The following is a 21,176-nucleotide window of genomic DNA, read 5'->3' as shown; positions in this document are numbered from 1 at the left end:
GAGATTTATTTCTGCTTCTGAAAATTGTATTTAATATCACAAACTAACATTTTACTACTATTTGTTTATATAACAAAATAATTACGATACTGTAAGGTTTTTGAAAGTAAAATATTTCGCCAAAATTTGCAGCGGCAGGCAAAAACAAAGGAAAACGGTCATTTGAACGCATATTTTAGATAAAAAAAAAAGTGTTTTCTATGAACCTGCAGCAATTAACTGTGAATATTTAGTGATGCTATCAATTTCACACAATTAACTACCAAAAATGCTCGAATAACTTCGCCTTGTGCAACTATTAATTCACGCAGAGCGATTCAGCAAATTTTACCCGTGACCACATTTTATTGCGCATACAGCATACCCACACATCAGGCCCGTAGCCAGCTTTTCATTTCGGGGGGGGCTGAAGTAAAAACATATATAAACTTTAAATTTTCTGTTTATTAAAAAAAAAAACAATATAAATTCATATACATATTACTTAAATTATTTGGTAGTTGTAACTTAAATAAGTAATATTTTTCTTTTCTTCTTGCTTGCCATATCATTAATTACTGGATCTATTTTAATATCCCAGTGCACTGCAATAACAGCAAGTGCACTCAGCCGCTCATTGCCCATCACACTGCGTGGTAAAGTTTTTATTCTTTTTAAGGTTGAAGAAGTTCTTTCGAAGGAAGCGGTCGTCACTGGAAGAGTTGGTAAAATTGTAAGCAGGTAGTGAATATTTTTAAAATACGTTGCATCGCAATGTTGCAGTAATTTCAACACTTCTATGGTTGGATCTATTGTTGATAAGCTGGCACACCTCAATCGATACTCTTTAATGCTGTCATTGATATTTGCTCCTCGAAGTAAATAGTTAAATTTTTTAATTCTTCGGCATTATCAATTGCAGCAAAACATGGGAGTAGAATTTGAAATGACGAGAGTATATCCTCATTCACTAATAAACGTTCTGTCATGTTTTGAATCAGAGCATCAACGCATGGAATAAATATTGTAACTCTGAAGTGGCTTTCAGGGGTTGTGCAAGGTGGATTAGCACGAGTAGTTTGACGCGAAGTCACTCTAGGCACTACAAGATCTATGTCAAAAAGATCTTTAGACATTTGTGATGCTGTTTGGAAAATATCGTTGAAAAAACCATCCGCTGTTTCTCTTATCTGGTGCAGAGTTCTTATTAATTCTTTGGCTCGGTTCATTGCTGATACAAAATCCATAGATTTTTCTTGGAGTTGCACAGACAGTGGTAGCGTTAAGCTGAACAATTGCTCACAGACGAATAGACTAAGCAAAAAATCGCTTTTCTCTACCGCTGCTAAGAAGGCTGATGCTTTAGACGAAATGGACCATGTCTTACTCGAAATTATTTCCAAACTTAGTACAATGAATTTGAAAATCTCCACAAAGCTTATAATGCTTTCATGCCTTTCTATAAACCTTGTTTCACAAAGGCGAACAAGTCGTCTTTTTTTGCTTTCTGGTGCGTGCTTCTGTATAACGTCCTGGAAAGTTGTGTTTGCATTTGAATGGTTTTTAAATAAATTTCCTATTTCATTGACAATACCAAGGCAGTTCCGTATTGAAGGTAATGACATAGTATTAGAAAGCGCAAGGTTCAATCGGTGACTAGCGCAATGAACATATCGTGCTTTTGGATACAGTTGTCTTATCCTGGTTTGCACTCCACTTAAATGCCCTGACATGTTTGCTGCTCCGTCATATCCCTGTCCAACCAACTTCGCCATATCAAGATGGAGATCTGTACAACGCTTAAGTATGACTTTTGATAAGTTTTCAGTCACCGTCTAGTGTAGTTGCGTACGACTGTTATAGGTTTGAGCTGAGTTGTGTATAAGAGTTTCAAAAGATTCAGTCAGTGATAAATCTTTTTTATTTGCGATTTATTTAAAAAATTTCCTTATTTCGGGGGGGGCTTCAGCCCTCTAGCCCCCCCCCCCCCTGGCTACGTGCCTGCCACACATACACATATATAAATATGTACATGTGTGCGTGCGGTTGTATAATTGCCGGCGCGTGTGTGAAATGCTATATCAATTAAAATGAAATCAAATGAAATTAATCTTAAACAATATTTTTCAACCGAAAATTAACTAAACTGCCAGCGCCAGACCACAAAATGGCAGCTCATAACGGTTAGTGTCGCTATTAACTGCCATTACAGTCGCAGGCAGCTAAAACATTAGTAGTGGATGCCCGTACATTAAGCCGCGACGCCTAAAACCATGCACGGATACACTAATGCACATACACGTACATGCATGCAAGCGTGTGTCTCACCGCGACTTCATTTGCAGCGGCGAATTTCCGAAAATGGCCTACAATTAAGCCGTCATTGTGGTCGGCAATGGATCGAAAGTATCGCTACGTATGGGAATGTAAATATTTGTTCCTTTTTCTGTCGCTTGTATCCGTTAGTTTTTACTGCTGCATGACCGCCTGTTGCATACCTTTCGGCATTTGTTGCATATCCCCAGGCGCACTCCATTCTACGCCTAGCAAAACCAACAATGGCGCTCATTTGCCCTCATGCAGTCGCTGCTGCCACCAATTTAGGCTCCAGCCAACTTCACTTGGCGCGTTTTTGCCTCCAGCTGCAGTCGGGAGTTTACCATTACGCCTACGGCTATGCTTTTATTTTATGCGCTGCTGCATACTGGTCCTTCTAACGACTTTCAACTGTTGCTTGTCCACATATATGTGTGTGTGTGGGCGGTTAGATTTGCCAGAGTTCAGTTGTTATTGTTATGGCAGAAAACCGTTACATTTGTGCATTCGCAACATTTCACCGCGACCAGTGTGTTTGTGCAACAAGCAGATCCAATGAATACGGTTGCAGGTTGTGCAACATCACTGCGCAATTAGCACACATTCGCGCTGCTTGCTAATTGCACACCTTTCTAACAGCGCTCCACCTCCACCCGCGCCCCTACAAAACTGACCGTCCTTCCTGCATATTTGTCTCTCTGCTTTTTTGTTGGGGATTTTCTAAATTTTAATGCTGGTCATTTAATATGCTGTAAGCCAAAGCCAACAACTGAAACCACACGAGCAAAGGTTATAAGTGACACCACCACAATCTACGCACACCATTACACAGGCATAATCGCAGCTTATGTATGTAGTGGAAATATGAAGCTGTAAAAAGTCAGGAAGCTTTTACGGCGGTACCTGGATAAATAAAACCAACTTTACTATTGGTTAAATAACGGGTACTTTTTAAACTGTAAAACTCTACTATAATGAAGAGTAGAGAGAGAGAAAGAAGGAGGGATATAAATACCATATTTCGCCACCTAAAATGCAAAACACAATATCATCAAACGAATCGAAGTTAAGTTTTTTATTGCTTACGATTCAGTACATCATATAACATATATGTAGCATAACATTTTCAGCTTCCGATCTAGCATATAACCAATATATAACCTATGTAAAAAAATTCTATAACCAAAACTCAAATTTTGTTGGGATTTCCATCATAACGTTTTTCTTCAGCTTCCTCTCTAGAATATAACCAATATATAACCATTTATATAACCAATACATAACCAATATATAACCACTTTTTAACCAAAACTCGAATTTTGTTGAGGTTTTTAAGTTATGTAACGTTATTTTGCGTTTTAGGTGTCGATATATAGAGAGAGTGAAATCCAGAGTTCGATGTCAATATAACCACCAAAAGCCTTAGTTGGCAGTTTTCAGCTGTCCGACGTTCTCAGGAAAGACCGAGCCCTATCGAGAAAGCAGAGCTAACCAATGAACTTAAATAACTGTAGAAGAGTTAATACAATTATTTATATATGATGACCCGTTCCTCGTCGTTTCAAATTGTGGTGATTTCGTTTACCATGCTGGCAGAGAAAACTATTTGGAAACTCTGTTACCTTCCAGCATCTCAACATTTCTAGAAGTTTAAGCCTCTACAACAGTGTTATAACGAATTATTTGAGATTTAGTATTTCGTCTTCAATGTAAAGAAAACCTAAAATGTGCTGTTGGTTGGGCCAAGAGATCACGGCAGATTCATTAATGGTTCTTGCTAGATGAAAGTCGAGAACCCGAGATACCATCTGATTCCGGGTTACTCCGTTTAAACTGCGCTGTGGGTGAATTGATACAAAAAAATGTTTCTTAGTTTGGTATAACCATTTTTCAAGTTCTTATGAACTTTGATCTCCATATAACAATGTTTGCCAGCTTTTCGTTTCCTACGCGAAATGCGTATGCCTTATTCGAATCGACCATCCACATCTGTTAATGACGATAACATCGAACAAGCTCTATAAGCAGTGCTTGGAAATCGGCCTGCAGCAACGAGATAACAAGGGATCTCAACAACTCTCATGGATCTGTACCAAAAGACCTGAATCTTCATGGCATGCTTGTATTGGCTCCAGGTCGTATTTTGAAGGAGATATAAATAATTGTAACAAATACGTGAAAAATAGTTGTTGTTTGCTCAGTCGGCATGAAGTTTGATCAGACGATAGCCAATATTGGGAATTCACATGAAACTGTGAGTTATTGAATTCATTGGACGAGGAGAACATAATTAGATCCAGTTCAAAGACTTTCAATCCATTTTTTTACAAAATAGAAAATCAATGCCCAAAAAATTATTAAGAATATTTAGTTGCATGCCAACTAGTCAAGCTACAGTTTCCATTGAAAAATCACCACTTCGAAGCCGAACTGTTATAGACCGTCCCTATTATAACCTTTTTATATTCGTGCACATGATCCGTATGGTCCTCCGCTGCTGCCACGTTTGATTGCGTCGCTCAATTTTTCAGTTGCCTTATTTTAATTACACCAATTTTTTATTTCATTTCATGTTATGCTTCATTTTAATCAAGTCCACCAACTCCTCCCACATCGCTCCTCGTATCGTTATTCGTGCTTTGCCGGCACATTGTCCATTTAAAAAGGATTTTAATTACGGCATTTATGTAATTTGTCGAATCATTATAATTTGCCGGGTCACTACATGTGTAGGTTGGAATATTAGATGTGCGGTAACTGGAGGGAAAGCCACATTAATATTCTAACTGTGTTTAAATGGATTTTGTAGAAGTTTTTGATATAGTTTTTATGTTGCTATTGTTGCACAGAGGTTTATAAATGGATAATGGCCAAAGCTTACCATTTTAGCTATTTTATTGTTATTTAGTTCGTTTATTTAGTTATCCACAAAAATTTATTAAAATGTTGCTCGGGATTAAATATTTATTACTGGGCGCAGTTGTATACTAAGGGCTGCAAGCTCAACTAGATTTATTAATGTGCCGAATTCATTATTCGAGAAACCAGTAATTTTGGAATTCGAAGATTAAGAGTACCTCTGGCATGTATTATAAAGTTTTCAGAGAAAGAGAGAGAAAGAGAATATGCACATTTTCCGTTATATAAATGGTGGATATAGTTTTATGTGATTTCTTCATTCCTTAATGTTAATCTCAACCAAAGTTTTAATCCAGTTTGTCGAGATAAATCAAATAATATATAAGATCAATTCACCAATGCTCTCGCAGAGAAATTATCAAGCAGCACAACATAGTTATTAACGATCTGAAATTACAGCAATTACAGAAAAAGTCTCAAAGGGCTCGTAAAAGTACACGCAAGAGTTCGTAAGAGCAGATAAAATATATAAAACTCAGATCTTTGTAGCACAGTGGAATTGCTGAAGCTTCAAAAGCCAGTAAGCTCGCTAGAGACCTCACCTCTACCGCTAGTTCATCAGCTTGGAACAAGTCGGCACTTCGCTGCCATCTCGTGCTGTTACATTGGATCTATGAACATCCCCTGAGCTTCGAAAGTGCTAGTCAATAAGTACAATTTGTGCGACGGTGATGTTGTTCTGGTCTACATTGGAAACGAAGAAGTCCTCTGAATTACATATTTTCTCTTAACGAGGTTCATCTTACCGCAATATTAACAGTTCTGAGTGAACACTATTCAATAGGCTTACCTGCTAGGTAAACATACGTATCTTGACGAATGGACTTTGCCTAAATTGTATAGAAAGTCTAAGTGGAAAAATTTAAACACTTTCTCATCAACTATCCAGCTTTTGGAAGATTGAGGTTGAAATGTCTCAGTACAAACACCTTCAGTGAACTTTATTTGTGGTGAATTCGAAACGCTTTCTCAATCTATGAGTGTCTAATGATCCATGTCAAGTAGTTTTGGGAATCACAAAGAAACAATGACAGCATTCACAGCTCTGCAGATGGACTACTATGTTATCTTTTTGGCAAGGATCAACCTATGACTTAACCTAACTTTATCAGATCTTTACAATTGCCGGACTAAAACCGGATTTCGTTAAGGTTAAAAGGAGTCTTCACTAACAATCCAACACGAATAACAGCAGGTGGTCAAAGAGAACTGAGAACTTGACGGAAAGATTTTGAAAAATTTCTGTATACAAAAACCACAGAAAACACCACAAAAATCAACTGAACTTTGAAAAATATCTTCATTTAAATAAATTTAATAATCCAGGCTAATAAATTTACAGTTATCAGCTACTTTTTACTACACACTGACTTACATACACATATGAAACCGGGACAAAGTCTGCAAAATCTACGAGTTTCAGATTATTTATGAGATTAACTACAAAAAACATAAACCAAATAGTCACAACTGTTGAAGCGTATGCCTTTGGCAATTCTTAAATGTTGCAACAGTTACTGCACCTGCTACATTTGAAACTTTTGCCGCAGCAAACAGCCGGAAGTGAAAAGAAATGCGAACAGAAATACGAAGATTTCAACTAGGCGAGTGTAACTGTAGTTGCTCTATTTACTATTTACTGTTTGCTTAGTTGCTATTTGTTTGATTTTTCAGCCAAGGAACTTCTTCATTTTATTTACCGTTAAGCTAAATATTGGTCACAGCAGCAAGCAACAGGCTTACATACACTTTCTCGTACAAACAAAGGGACTTGGGCCAAGCACAGAGTTGACCGTGTCAACAAGAAAATTCACTTCACTCCTTCCTTGGCTACTCCTTTACCTTGGATAAGCGATTTATTTGGTATTATTACAGTTATTGTTTGTACGTTTTCACCATAATGATCATTTATGACTGCAGTAAATATATTATCTTGCCAGAAAAGTTTTTACTTATTCAAATAGTATTCATTTATTATTTTCTTCGAAAGGAAAAACTAAATAATTTATAGTTTTAGAATTATTATTTTTTAATATTTTCATTAAACATGGAAACTAGTTCAAATGCTATAACCCTATTCAACAATCTACCTCAGACACCTTCTCTGCCGCATTATCTCTGTAATATTTTATGTTAATATACATACTTACATAACTAACCATGAACATATGTTCGTAGAATAACCACAAATCTGTGCTGACATTAATTCCGCTAAACTTTCATTAAACTTTACATTTAATCAATAATAACATAAATTGTGCTGAAACTTTTGAACAAAGAAAATTCAACGTTCCGTAACGCTAACGTCTTACAACGGTAATTATACGCCAAAAGGGATATCAGACAGCAACTGACGCAACCACACAAAAGGCTTCAGCTAAAGCCCTCATGTTTTCAGCTAAGTGTAGACAACTTACATTGGTCTTCTATGTGCGCACATATGTACATTTGTATGAATAAGCCATTTAGAGTTAAGTTTCTTTCAACGTCCCTTTATTCATCACAACGCGACTTTGTTACGTTAAGCCAAGCAAAATGTAATGAAACCACGACGCGGGTATGAACAAACACGCGAGCGACCAGATCTAAAATTTTAAGATTTGCACATATGTAAATACAATGGTGAATATGTACACATATACATGCACGCATTACATATCTGCTTAGGTGTGCGTGAGTTATTATAATTCTACCCGCATTTTTTCATACATATTGAAAATAGACACATACATATCCCGTATTTATTTGTTATTTGTTTTCTATATCTTACATACTATATATGGTATGTAGCTAAAGCAGGGTAGTCTTTATTAAAAAGGGTTTATAGAAAGACATATGTACCTCGACATAACTCGATTTCATTCATGTGAAAATGAGTATGGTTCACAGAAGTGCGTTCAGTTAACTCAAAAGCTTAGTAATTCTATTTGACTTAACATCACAAATGATTATCCGATTCCTATACCATCGTTCTGTCGCGGTGTCTAATGGAAGCTAAATATCGACAAATCCTTTGTCATGCCTTTTCATCACGCCCGCAGCCCAAAGTTGACCAAAAATGCCACTAAATTGTTTTCCGCACACTAGATGACTTACTGGATGACAATTTTCGGGCTGCAGACAGAAAACATTACATAATTTCGTCTATCTTGGAACCAGTATTAATACCAACAACAATGCCATCGGGAAACAGAGCAAGATAAAGACTTCCACTCCGTTGGACAGCTCAAGTGGAGAAGGACCCAACTGCACACGGTGTCTTGAATTGGCGCCACATTGCAAAAAGAAGAAACCACTGGCGTGCTGTTGTTAACTCAGCTATAACCGCGTAGCGATATCGACGTCAGTAAATAAGAAGAAGACAGAAAACAGAATGTTATGCCAAAGAAATGGATATAACGACAAAATGTACGCAGAAACTTCCAGCGGCGCAAGAAATGTTATGTTGCTGTAATGGTTTGCCAGGCAGTCTCCTAAAGACATTACCTACAGACATTACTCAAAAAAAAGAGCTTAAAACTAAGGCACAAGTGAAGAACGGAATGTTTTTGGAGGCGTGGTGAAGCAGTTAAGCAATACTATCTTCGATGGAGAGCTTTGACCCTTTCAGCAAGATTCTGCACACAGGCCAAAAACCAAGCCTGGCTTAAATGCAATTTTCCTGGTTTCATAGTTGCAAATGACTAACCATCTGGAAGACCAGATTTGAATCTATTAGACTAAAGTTGTCAGGGTGGGGGCTTTTCCCCTTGTATAATACGCCATAGAAATTTGAAGAGTCTTAACATAACCTAGTTCAAGTAGTCGTCAATACCAATAGAAACTGTGGGTGCTCAGTTTAATCAATTACCGAATCGTTTAAGGGGCTTGTGTCAAATGATGACCATTACAATAAAGTTTCGACAAACATTTTGAATTCCCTATTTAAAACAAAGCAAGGAAGGGCTAAGTTCGGATGTAACCGAACATTTCATAATGTTGAAGCTTGCATGGATCAAAAGTACCTTCAGGTATATTCAGGTGCATAAGGATTGATAGTTATATGGGATCTAGGGCCGAGTTCTCATCGGATATTTTACATTCTAAGCACAAAGGCGCACCGTTATAAGAAAAACACGCTCTCTCAATTTTATTAAGCCAATACTTTCCGACCCCATACAACCTATTTCTGAAACAAGGGTACTTTCTTATTATCTCTCCAAATTTCAATAATGTATCTCACAGATTGACCGATATTTTCGATACAAATTCTGCAGTTAAAACACATACTCAGTATCTAGGGACTTATAATATAATGCCAACAATGTACCAAATTTGGTCGATATCGTTTGGGTAGATTTCAAAATATGGGTTTCGTCCAATCTTGATCCCGACCCTATAAAATTGTTTTTTTGTGATTTGATGGCTTTGGCGTATTTATTTCTTTTTTGATTTATCACGCTTTTAATTGTTTTTAACGGAACCATTATATGTGGAAAGAGCGATGTTATCGCCCGATTTCAATAACATTTTCAAGGCCAATATATATGCTTAATAATATGTTTTGTCCTGAGTACATTTGTATATTAAATCTTAATTGGTTTAGGAGATATTTAACCTAAGCCCTTGCTACTGCAATCCACTGTTCCAAATTGCAGTGTTACATCTTATTTGGTGTTAAGTTGTTATACTTTCTAGATTTTCGTTTAATGGTGTTTTTTAGCAATATTTTGCAAGAGTATAAATGGTCCAATCTTTAGAAAAAGCTCCACTATTTAATTATTGTATATCTAGCAAATGCCACCTGATTTGACACGAATAGAATTTTAAGCACTGGTGAGTAATATTTTTTTAATCCCCACATACAAAGCTTAGAGTAGAAATAGATTTCATTATTACAAAAAGATTTCACAATAAATTCACAACGATAGTATTGTTCGGTATTAATTACCGTATAATGGAAGCTATTATCCACATTCTCCCTAATCCTCTTACCGCACTGGCCAGTTAGGCGTGGAGGTAATGATTTGTAATAAAATTTCAATTAAATTAAATTTGTGAATTCAAGCAAACTGTTCATTAATACTCAAGTCTAACCGTACTTCAGCAGCATCACACATATACGATTTAAGTGTATATGTGTGTATGCATGATATTTGAGTCTGTAACTGCAATTGCATTCACACACATATAATGACTGTTGAACCGTGTTCGAATAAGAGATGGGAACCTCATTGCCTCTGGATTGTGTTTATCAAGATGTACAAGAGCGTTGAAACATAAAATTAATTTGTTGCAATTACACGTGTTATTAAAATATCAATACTTGTTGTTGTCTGGTTCGAATGCATTGCCAGCAGTAAGGAAACTCGAGTATTTTAATGCCTCTCGATGCTATGCAAATTATAAATTTTACTATTTTAATTACTGTGTAGAACTTTTACTAACGTGATCATACTATTATATTCAATTATATACCACATAGATTAAGATATAAATATATATTATATAGTATATATTTTCGTACATAGTGAGAGAATTACTGATGTGTGTTGAATCGAAAGTTTTGTCGAGACTTTTTGTAGGTACGCGATAGTGAGCTGCTAAAGCAACTAACTTGGAAGAAAATATTGTATTCTCAAATAAGTACAATAAAAGCAGTGTTAAAAGCGAGTTTAAGAATCCTAACTCTATTAAACACTAAAATGACCAACAATTTCGCATTTGGGATACGACTTAGTCTGACTTTCACGTATTTTAATGCTAATCTTTATTATCGCCTTCAAAATAGGCTCCTGAGCCAATACATATTTATTATTTTTGGAGGGACAAACGCTAGATTGTTTCGACGCCATTTTCAGAAGCTCACGTCTCCCACGAGTTTGATGAATGAAGCGTCATTAGATTCCTTGTCAAGCATCTATTTTGCGACCCCCACCCGTCATCATTTCTGCAAAAGATTCAGATCTTTTCATACGAATCTAGCATTGATACGTTTCGTCCATTCATAAGAGATGTTGACATCATCTGCTACATCTGTAATACCTACATTATGATTTGCAAGCACTCTTTCTTTTCTTTTCTTTGAGTTATTCATTGTTATCATTATTAACAGAGTGGTTGACTTGCATGAGGCAAGTCATAAAACTGCACGACCTTCTCTGAGTAATTACAAATAAAAAAAAGTTATACCAATTTCAGAAAAATATTCCAAATAGCTTTGGAGCCACAAAACTAGAAAAAATTGCTGCCGTAAATCCCAAGAGAGCAGATTTTTAAAGCAAGATTTTGCAATGCTCCCGAAAGGTAATACTATAGGTGGCAGCTAAAGCCATAATGCTCTCTTTATCCACTGGGAAGACTCAAAATAACAACTCTCAGCTTTTCGTGGGCTCAAATCATATTGAAAGTTGTTGATTTTCCAGGTCTAAAGCCACACTGACGAGGCTCAATCAGTTTGTTGACTGTGTTCTTTAATCTTTCACACAGTACCCTCGATAAAACCTTACATGCGAAGTTAAGGATACTTATCCCATGATAATTAACGCAGATTGTGAGGTCTCTCTTTTTGTAGATTGGGTAGAGCACGCTTACATATCAATCGTAGGACATGTTCTACAAAGAAGCTGATTATGCTCCTTATCAGTTCTTCGCTGCCGTATTTGAATAGTTCTCCCGCCGCTTTGTTGTTCCTAAGACGGGTAATTGCTATTCGATCTTTTTCTTGGACGGGCAATGCAACGTCCGCTCCATTGTTATCGATTGGGCAGAATCCAATAATTAAGCATTTTTCCTCAATATATGTATAAGTTTTATTACAACAAAAGTTAGTAACGCGTAAAGGTGTGTTAAAACAATATTTTTCAAAATATTAACCACAAAGGCACTTAACATAATTAACCTATAATGAAAGTACTGGCAGTACCACACAGCAAACCCATGCACGTGCAGCACATGAAATGACAAAGGTGCATACTTCGAAAGGGCAAACACTAAAGCATTGCAACTGCAACACAGGAATAATGTTATTGGAGCAACGAAAAAATGGTAAAATTTCGATAGCAACCAATCTGCTTCAAATTCGTGGCATCATAAAAGCATTAAATATACAAGTACATATGTACATGCACCTGTAACCACCACATGTACACACAAAATAGTGGGTGCCGCAAGGCTGTCGGGAGACTAAAGTACGACGCACACAATATTGAGCGTTTCGAGTGCACTCCTAAAGGTATGCAACAGCAAAATATGCATGTACCTGCGTACTCATTGCTTTTAATTAATTAACTGTAAAATCATTTTGCAAATTTTCTTATGCCGTCACGCATAGAATTGTGTGCTGAAGTCAAGTGCTCATGTATTGTCAACGTTTGAAAGCAGGGATGTTAATTAAAAATGCTAATTTCAACATTAAGTTATTTAACTTCAATTTAGCCGTCGGGCATTCAGTTTTCTCAATCGCTCTTTGTTTTGATTACTTCCACTGCTGCTTTCAGTTTTTTGTTTGACGTTTACGAAAATGACTTTAAAATGTCATTAGCAGCGCGAATGCTTAATTTTATTCTTTACTGCCATCAGGGACTATTTAGCGCTCTTCGTTTAACACGATTTTGCCATAAAATCAAATCAAATGAAATAATTTGCCAGAATGACAGGTGGTACGCGGGCGAGATACTTAAAAAAAAAATTATATGAGCAGCTGTATATGAGGGAGGGAGAAAGAGCGGGGTATGGAAGAAGCGAAGTGACTAAAGAGCATTTAATTTACCTTTCCTGCTGATTAAAAACAAACTAATTGTAAAAAGTTCGTACTGTTGCAGGTAAAAATTAAGATGGAAACAAAAAATAATAATAAAAGAGATTTGGGGCTTACAAATGAAAATGAGGCGCAAATATGAAATGACGTATAATTAAATCTTACATTTCAGCTGTCACATGCACTTTGTTTCCCATTATATTTGCCAATGTAAGGGTAGTGGTAGCCGCAGGGCGAAAAAATAAACAAAAACAACTACAATGACAATAAAGATAAGGCAATGACAGAAAACAAAACAAAATCTCAAAATCTAGACTAAATCAAATAATTTTTTTTTTGTTTTAAACGCAGTGGCTCGAGGCTCGAAAGACGTAACGATGAATGTGAGCTCGATGTGTGCGGCTGGCAGTTGATTTGGGATTATGCACTTGGGTATTTAGTTAGCATTTAAAATAAATTAATTCGCAAAACTTTTAAACATAAATTTTGAACGACTTGCTCAATGGTGCTTAACTCGAACAAAGTCCGCAAAAAGGAAAAATAATGTAAATTTGAATTTTAATTTGTGTATAGAAATAAGTATTGATTACTGTGGGCAAAAGTAGTAAGACTTTTTAATTTAAATTTCGTACGAGAACCTACCCGTCGAAGTATAATTTTTTCTAGGCTGAATTGACTCTCAGTGACATCTAAGCATAATGTCACATCAAACCAATCATTAGTATACGCTTGTCTTTCTGAAGTATATAAAGTGAATTCGCCGATTTTTACGATGACTGATATTACTCAACAAAGAAGTTCCCTTAAATTTTGCTTGCGGAATCATGAAAAAATAACGCAAAACGTTTTGAATGGAGGGAAAATGCCTTCGGTGATAGTTGTTTGTCCCGAGCAAGTGTTTTTGATTGGTGCAAATTATTCAAAGAGGGTCGAGAACCCCGGGCGACGTACGTCCAGGTCGGCCACCAACACCAACTGATGATCAACACGTCAATAAAATAAAGGAATTGATGCTTGAGAATCGATGATTAACAGTTAGAGATCTTACTAGCATCGTTGTAATATTAGAAGGAGCAGTGAAACCCATTTTTAAAGGTCAGTTGGGCCAAACTGGCTGGTGGTTGTAAAATCACTCATTTTTTTCGAAAAACAGTATCGCGTTAACGCCTATGAAACAATGCTTTCCGACTACCAGGATGTCATGTAATGTATTATTACTAGCGATAAATCTTGGATCTATGCTTACGACCTCAAAACAAACGATCATTCGCCCGAATATAGTGGCAAAGGTGAACTGAAGCCGATAAAACCACGGCAAAGCAGGTCGAAAATCAATGCTATGTTGACAGTTTTCTTCGATTAACGAGGTGTGGTGCACTCCAAATTCCTTCCGACCGGCATACTGTCAACAAGGAACACTATTTGAGTTTCATGTGTCGTTTACGCGAAGACATTCGTAAAAAGAGGACAGAATTATAAGCCGACAACTCATCACGCATCACGATAACACACCGACACATACCGCATTGATTCTTCTTGAGTTTTTCGACAAATATCATGCCGCAACCACCGTATTTGCCTGATTTAGCTCCATGTGACTTCTGGCTATTCAGCAAACTCAATATAGATAGAGTTAAAATTTTTTTTTTAACTTTCACTGACCTTATTTGAATTAACAATCAATACGTTAGATATTAATATCTGTACCAAACTAAAAAATAGGCAATATATTCTTTCTATCAATTTTTTCACTGAGTAAAGCAGGTCTATGCGTTATACTCTCATAAACAGACGTTTATACACGCCCTTTGCCTAATATTGGAAATATCCTTCGCACCGAAAGTCAACAAAGGCACACGTGTATGCACACACACATACTCGTAGATGATATATTCATGTGTATGTATGCATGTGCACAAGACCCTTGGCAATCGATGGCCTTTTACTTATTATATCCGCTCGATTGCGCTCTGACTGCCCGATGCTCCTAAACACTCGTCCATTGAGAAAAATTAATAATTCAGAAGGTTATCCATCGCCGTTGAGTGAGAAATTTATTTACTATTTACGGAAAATATTGATTTCTTCCTTTTTGGAGAATGTACATTTTCTATTTCACTGACACTGAGATTGAGTATCAAAGAAAAAGGATTTCTTTTGTAGAAAAATCACGTCAGACTCAGAATGGAGAAGTTCTTAAGCAAAGTAAAAAATCACTTTAAATTAAATGCCGTTATTTTATAGTGGTCCTTAAATGATTAATGGAAAAAGTCCTAGAATAATAATTAGAAACCATGTCTAAATTGTGTGAGTTTGGTATCCCCGAAAACTAATGAGGCTGTGTTAACTGACGTCGAGTAATACCAAATGCTCAGTCAGGAGCGGGAAGGACCTCTCCGAGCTGTTCGATACCAAGCAAGGTTTCAGACAAGGCGACTCTCTATTGTGCGACTTGTTCAATATACTGCTAGAGAAAATAATTCGAGGTGCAAAGCTGAATCGAAAAGATACAATCTTCTACAAGAGTCTACAGCTGCTAGCGTACGCCGATGACGCTAATATCATAACAACCATCACGTTACTTCTGTTTTCTTCACGATGTGCAAAGAATCGAAGCAAATGGGTCTGGTAGTGAACGAAGACAAAACGAAATATCTCCTGCCTTCAAACAAATGACATCCGCGACTTGGCTCCCACGTCACTGTTGTCAGTCATAAGTTTGAAGTCGTAGATATTGTCGTCTATCTTGAATCCAGTAGTAACACCAACAACAATGTCAGACTCGAAATCCAACACAGAATAACTCTTGCCATCTGGTGCTACTTCGGACAGAGTAGGAAATTGAGAAGTAAAGTCCTCTCTCTACGAACAAAAACCAAACTCTACAATTCAATTATCATCCCCGTCCTGCTATATGGTGCAGAGACATGAACGATTACAACATCTGATGGGTCAGCGCTGCGAGTTTTCGAGAGAAAGGTTCGGAGGTTCGGTCCTTTGTGCATTGGCAACTGAGAATATCGCAGTCGATGGAACGATGAGTTATATGAGATATACGACCACATTGACCACAGTTCAGCGAATTAAAAGACATCGGCTACGTAAGGTAGGTTATGTCGTCCGAACAGATTGCAACAGTTCTGACAGTATTCGACGCAATCCTCGCTGGGGAAAAGCAGAGGAACACCTCCACTATTTTGGAAAGGCCAGGTAGATAAGGTTTTAAACACGGCTATAACCGCGGTGTCTACGCCAATGAAGAAGACGAAGTCTGTGTTTCTCTTTACATTCTATGTGGAAAAAAGTTCCGCCATATACGGTCCTCAGCTCAAAAACGGTGAATGAATTAATCAATGTGTTCCACAAAGTTTCGAAATAGAATTTGTATAGCACTGACTCGAGACCCTTTAATAATTTAAATAATGCAAAATTTGAAGTATTTCGATTCCATTTTTCAATATACTAGTGTTCTTACTCATATAACCTCCATACCGTATTCGATTGTTCTATTTGTTTCTCTTGCATTCCTAACTGTATTGATAGGAACCTAACAAATGTTAAGTCTCAACTATGCTTCAATTTGTATTTTACTCTCTGCTGGAGATATTTAATACAGATGACCACAGATTCCACTAACTCATATTTTTGTGGTTATATTGTGTCCATTTGAATTGCAGAGAATATGCACCATTCTACAACTACACCAAAAACATAATCACCGCATTTACCTGCAACTCTTTACAAGTATCTAATACTACTGTAGCTCACATACAGACACATATACATAAATACATAGTACACGTAAAACATAATAACGCAAAATAGTCCTTTCTTGCTTGTGGCATAGTTAGTGTATTCAATTTGCCTCGTAATAACCGTAATGATGATGATAGCAATCTTCTCAATGGCAGGTGGCACAAATGTAGCACAGCATGTAGCCTAGTATTAATTTAAATTGGTCAGAAAATTTGTAAAAATCACAAATCGAATTGGAGCAGGCACTGTAACAGGCATTTATGCTGCCGCACAATAGGAGGCCATCGCGCACCGCATTAGTATGGGTGCGTATGAGACTTGTCAGCCTTTCATTGTTGGCTACTCTGCAGGAGTTATGTACATTATGGCGCATAACCACAATTGAACAATGCAAAATATATACATATAGGTATGCTTATTTCTATTCAAACCCGGATGCGACGCATGCCATTCAAATGTATTTTAAACGAAGCCCACGTACACTTGGAAATATTTTTTTTTAAGTTTAAGCTTCATTGGTTTGGATTGGAATTCGAGACAGGCTCTAAGCGCTTTGTCGATCTCTACGGGTTATCTCCCAAAATCTATACAGGTCTTTAGTTTACATGCACCACAACAGACCGGCGTTCTAAGCTCTCCAAGTGAGATACTTTTTAGGATCGAGCTGTTAACCTAACAAAACCTACCCTAAATTGGCTTTGTTGCAACACTGAAGTGACAAAAATGTTAAATAATAAAAATTATTAAGTTAAAATTATATGTCATTCCGGAGTTTTATCAAAAATGTTTAGAAAATGTTATCTAAAATGCAACTCCGAACAGTCTGACATTCAGTTTAGAGCAAGTGCATCTTTCTCTACTCTATTCTTACACTATTAGCAGATCATTTGGGCAAAGAAACACTGTAGAAATGTAGCTTAAATATTAGCAAGGCAGGAATATGCTTTAAAAACATAAAAGTTATATTGTGATAATATCTTAGTTGACAGCTATACAAATATATAATTAATTTTCTCAGCGTATCTGCATGTGAAGAGTTTGAAATTCGAATTCCGTTTTGAAATATCATAGGTTGGACTCAACCATTTGTGGTCAAATATTTATTTCACAATAATCATAGGCATTGGTGCTGAAATATTAAAATAAATATTAGATCTGATTTCAACATTTCATGATGAGAAATTCATATGCAACTTAACAGCGGTGTAGCCAATTCGTTATTTATGATATTCATAATCATCGCCCTTGATAAAATAACTATAGTTTTTACTCTCGCAACATATTGCTACAGATTATAATAACATAGTTTTGTTCACCTAACGGCTGTTTTTAGCGCGTAAAAATAATTTAGCTAGATATAAGGTCACGTATATGTATGTAACTAGTTTTTCAATAGTGACGCTACAAAAGTAGACCGATAGGGACAGCAAACGACATCATATTTTTCCCGCTCTTTTGACGTTTCTCTTCAGTCAATAAGCAAAATATGCGTTATTGGTCAGGCAGCAATTCACACGTACTCCATGAGTCACCATTGTATCCCGAAAATATTACGGTTTGGCGCGGTTTTTGGGCCGTACTTCTTCCGTTATGATCAAGACCGGCAAGTTACTGTGAATGAGAATCGGTACCGCTCAATGATAACCGAATATGTTTGACCCAAATTGGAGACTATGGACTAGGACAATATGTGGTTCCAACAGAACGCCGCTACAATTCTCACAGTGAATATCACAATCGATTTATTGAAAACGGAGTTTGGTGAACGCGTTATCTCACGAAATGACCCAGTAAATTGTCCGCCTTGGTAGTGCGATTTGACGCCGTTAGACTATTTTATGTAGGGCTACGTCAAGTCTATGGTCTATACCAACAAGCCAGTGACGATTGTTAAACCTGGTACGAAAATCGAACGTGAAATTGCAGTAGTATCGGTAATTTATGCTTGAAAACCGTCGAAAATTGGGTTCAGCGTCTGGATTTCTACGTGCCCGTAGTGACCAAGTAAAAGACTGGCATCGAATGTACTTTCACAAGAATAAATAATTTCATTAATATCCCAAACCGTTTTTGTTATATTTAATGTTATAGCACTCTTATTGAAAATCCCGCTATAAAGAATGATAAGACGCATTTGAAGTCAAAGTGACAGTATCTGCGTCCGTCTGTTCGCCGGTCAACTTAATAAAACTTGGTACACTCGATCATTGGCAAAAAAATGAGAACCGCGTACATTCTGATGAAATCACATATATCGAGACCCGACCGACCGATTTCGACTGAAATGGCACGTGACATTCTTCTTATATTCCTATGTCATAGTGCGAAAATGGGCGAAATCGGACTACGACCCCACCTACTTCCTATATTGAGCAATTCAAATTCCATTTGATTCCTTCACTTTCCAGTATACAAATAAAAAAATAATTAATATAACGGGATAAAAAATTGCAATAATATACCACCTTATGACCAAAACTTTCCCAAATCCAATCAAAACTGTTCAAGCCCATAGACACCGTATCCATAGTTAATAATAACCGAAAATATTTTCAATTTATGGGATATACAATTGAAATTCAGAGAGAATCCTTTCCTAGCCATAGTATTTCTTTGTATCAAAAATGGTTTGAATCGGGCCAATACTTCCCTGAGCCCCCATATACCTAATATAAAGATTTTCGAACTTCCAGGTGACTTCATACCGCATTTATCACTGTCTCTATGAAAATTACAGAGCGTGTTTACATATAACAGTGTATCTTTGTGAAGCACCTTAATGAAACCCAACTAATATTTGTTTAGTAAGTTGCATGTTAATAGTTAGTAGATAAAATCGCGTCGGTATGTATATATACCTAATACCTTATTATGCCGAATATGTCGGTCAGTGTATGAGTTATATATAAATCATCATCAAATATAGAAAGCGATATGTGCAGAATAGAAATATAACGTGTTCATTGCAGCTTTTTGCACGGTCCAAAACATGTCGAACGAGTGCTTTAACTCGTTGGCCGGTATGGCCGCCAGTATACCGGTGCAAGCCATTTGAATGGCCTCTACGTCTGCATAACGCTTTCCTTTAATGAGCAAATGCATTTTTCTGAAAAGGAAGAACTCGCACGGTGTCATATCAGGTGAATACGGGGAGTGGTTAATGGTTAAAATGTGATTTTTTGTCAAATAATCGGTCACAAGCGTCGATCGATGAGACGGCGCATTGTCGTGCAACAAACGCCAACTTTCATCTTCGCGATATTCGGGCCGAACACGTCGAATACGGCGCACCAAATGCTTCAACACTCCAAGATAGAATACCGCATTAACGTTTTGGCCGGGTGGAACAAATTCTTTGTGGACAATGCCCTTGGAATCATAAAATCACCATTGTTTTCACTTTTGACTCCTTCATACGCGATTTTTTGGCTCACATGTTGATCGTCATTTATGTCCTCACGACCACTTTGAAAACTTTGAAACCACTCGTGCACTCTACTACGGAATAGGCAATCATCGCCATAAACTTGTTTCATCAATTGAAACGTTTCGGTAAAAGTTTTACCAATTTTAAAACAAAATTGAATGTTGTCTCTTTGTTCGAGGCTAATTTCCGCACCGATAACTCAAACATACTAAACACATACTTAAAACGCAATAACTTCACTTCCAACTGATAAAATGTCATGAAATTCTCACTGGACAATCGATAAAGATAGCAGTTTCTAATGCACCAGTCAACATATACAACACTACCAGGGGGCGCTAGATTCAAAAGTCCTGTTTACTTTGGACGACACCTAGTATACTCTTTTTGCGAGAGTTTAAACATACATATCAAGGTTATAAAACAATATATTGACCAAATTCTTAAATGGTTGCATATTTAATGAGCTATCATAAACGCAGGAACTGGTCACAATTAAAATTATCATTTACCTCCAACGCCTTTCAAAAACCGCTAGTGCACACATTTGGCCACAAACATTTTGCGAAAATAAAAAAATTAAAATTGGTGTATGCATTTGTTGCGGTTCAATAAAATAAATTATGTGCATAATATGCTTAATTTGGGGCATGATTGTTTAGCTGCTTTCCGCCTAATTTGTTTCGGCGCAATTGAACGCATTGTCAGCCTTATATAACGGCATATTTGCATTGCAAATCCACTTCCGCTGGAAATTGCCTCATCGCCACTTTGTGAACCGCACAAAAGTATTCACACATAGATACAGACACACATACATACATGCAAACATTCATACAATTATATGTATTATATTTTTGTTTGTATGAACATGAACACACGTGTTCCCGCACTCGCCGGCGGCTGTCATTCTTGCATCGTTAACTTTCATTTTCGTTGTCGGTATTCGCCATTATTCCACTCTATTAAATCGGAAATATCAGATATTAATTCGATGCCGTTTCGCGTAAATATCGGCTTTCACAAAAGCGTGTATTTAAT

General features: G+C 36.8%; 1 long non-coding RNA gene across 1 annotated transcript; it reads right to left on the bottom strand.

Annotated features, from left to right (window-relative positions):
* Window positions 1–398: 398 nt before the first annotated feature.
* Window positions 399–1,980, bottom strand: LOC125776838 (uncharacterized). The gene is made up of 2 exons (XR_007422016.1): window positions 1,574–1,980; window positions 399–1,511 (listed from the first exon to the last, which is right to left on the bottom strand). It is a non-coding gene; the product is annotated as an uncharacterized LOC125776838 (long non-coding RNA).
* Between the last annotated feature and the right edge of the window lie 19,196 nt (window positions 1,981–21,176).

This window comes from Bactrocera dorsalis, chromosome 2 (assembly GCF_023373825.1).
Source record: "Bactrocera dorsalis isolate Fly_Bdor chromosome 2, ASM2337382v1, whole genome shotgun sequence".
Taxonomy (NCBI): Eukaryota; Metazoa; Arthropoda; class Insecta; order Diptera; family Tephritidae; genus Bactrocera; species Bactrocera dorsalis.
Note: the sequence above shows the minus strand (reverse complement) of the source record. Positions and strands in the feature narration are given on the sequence as shown.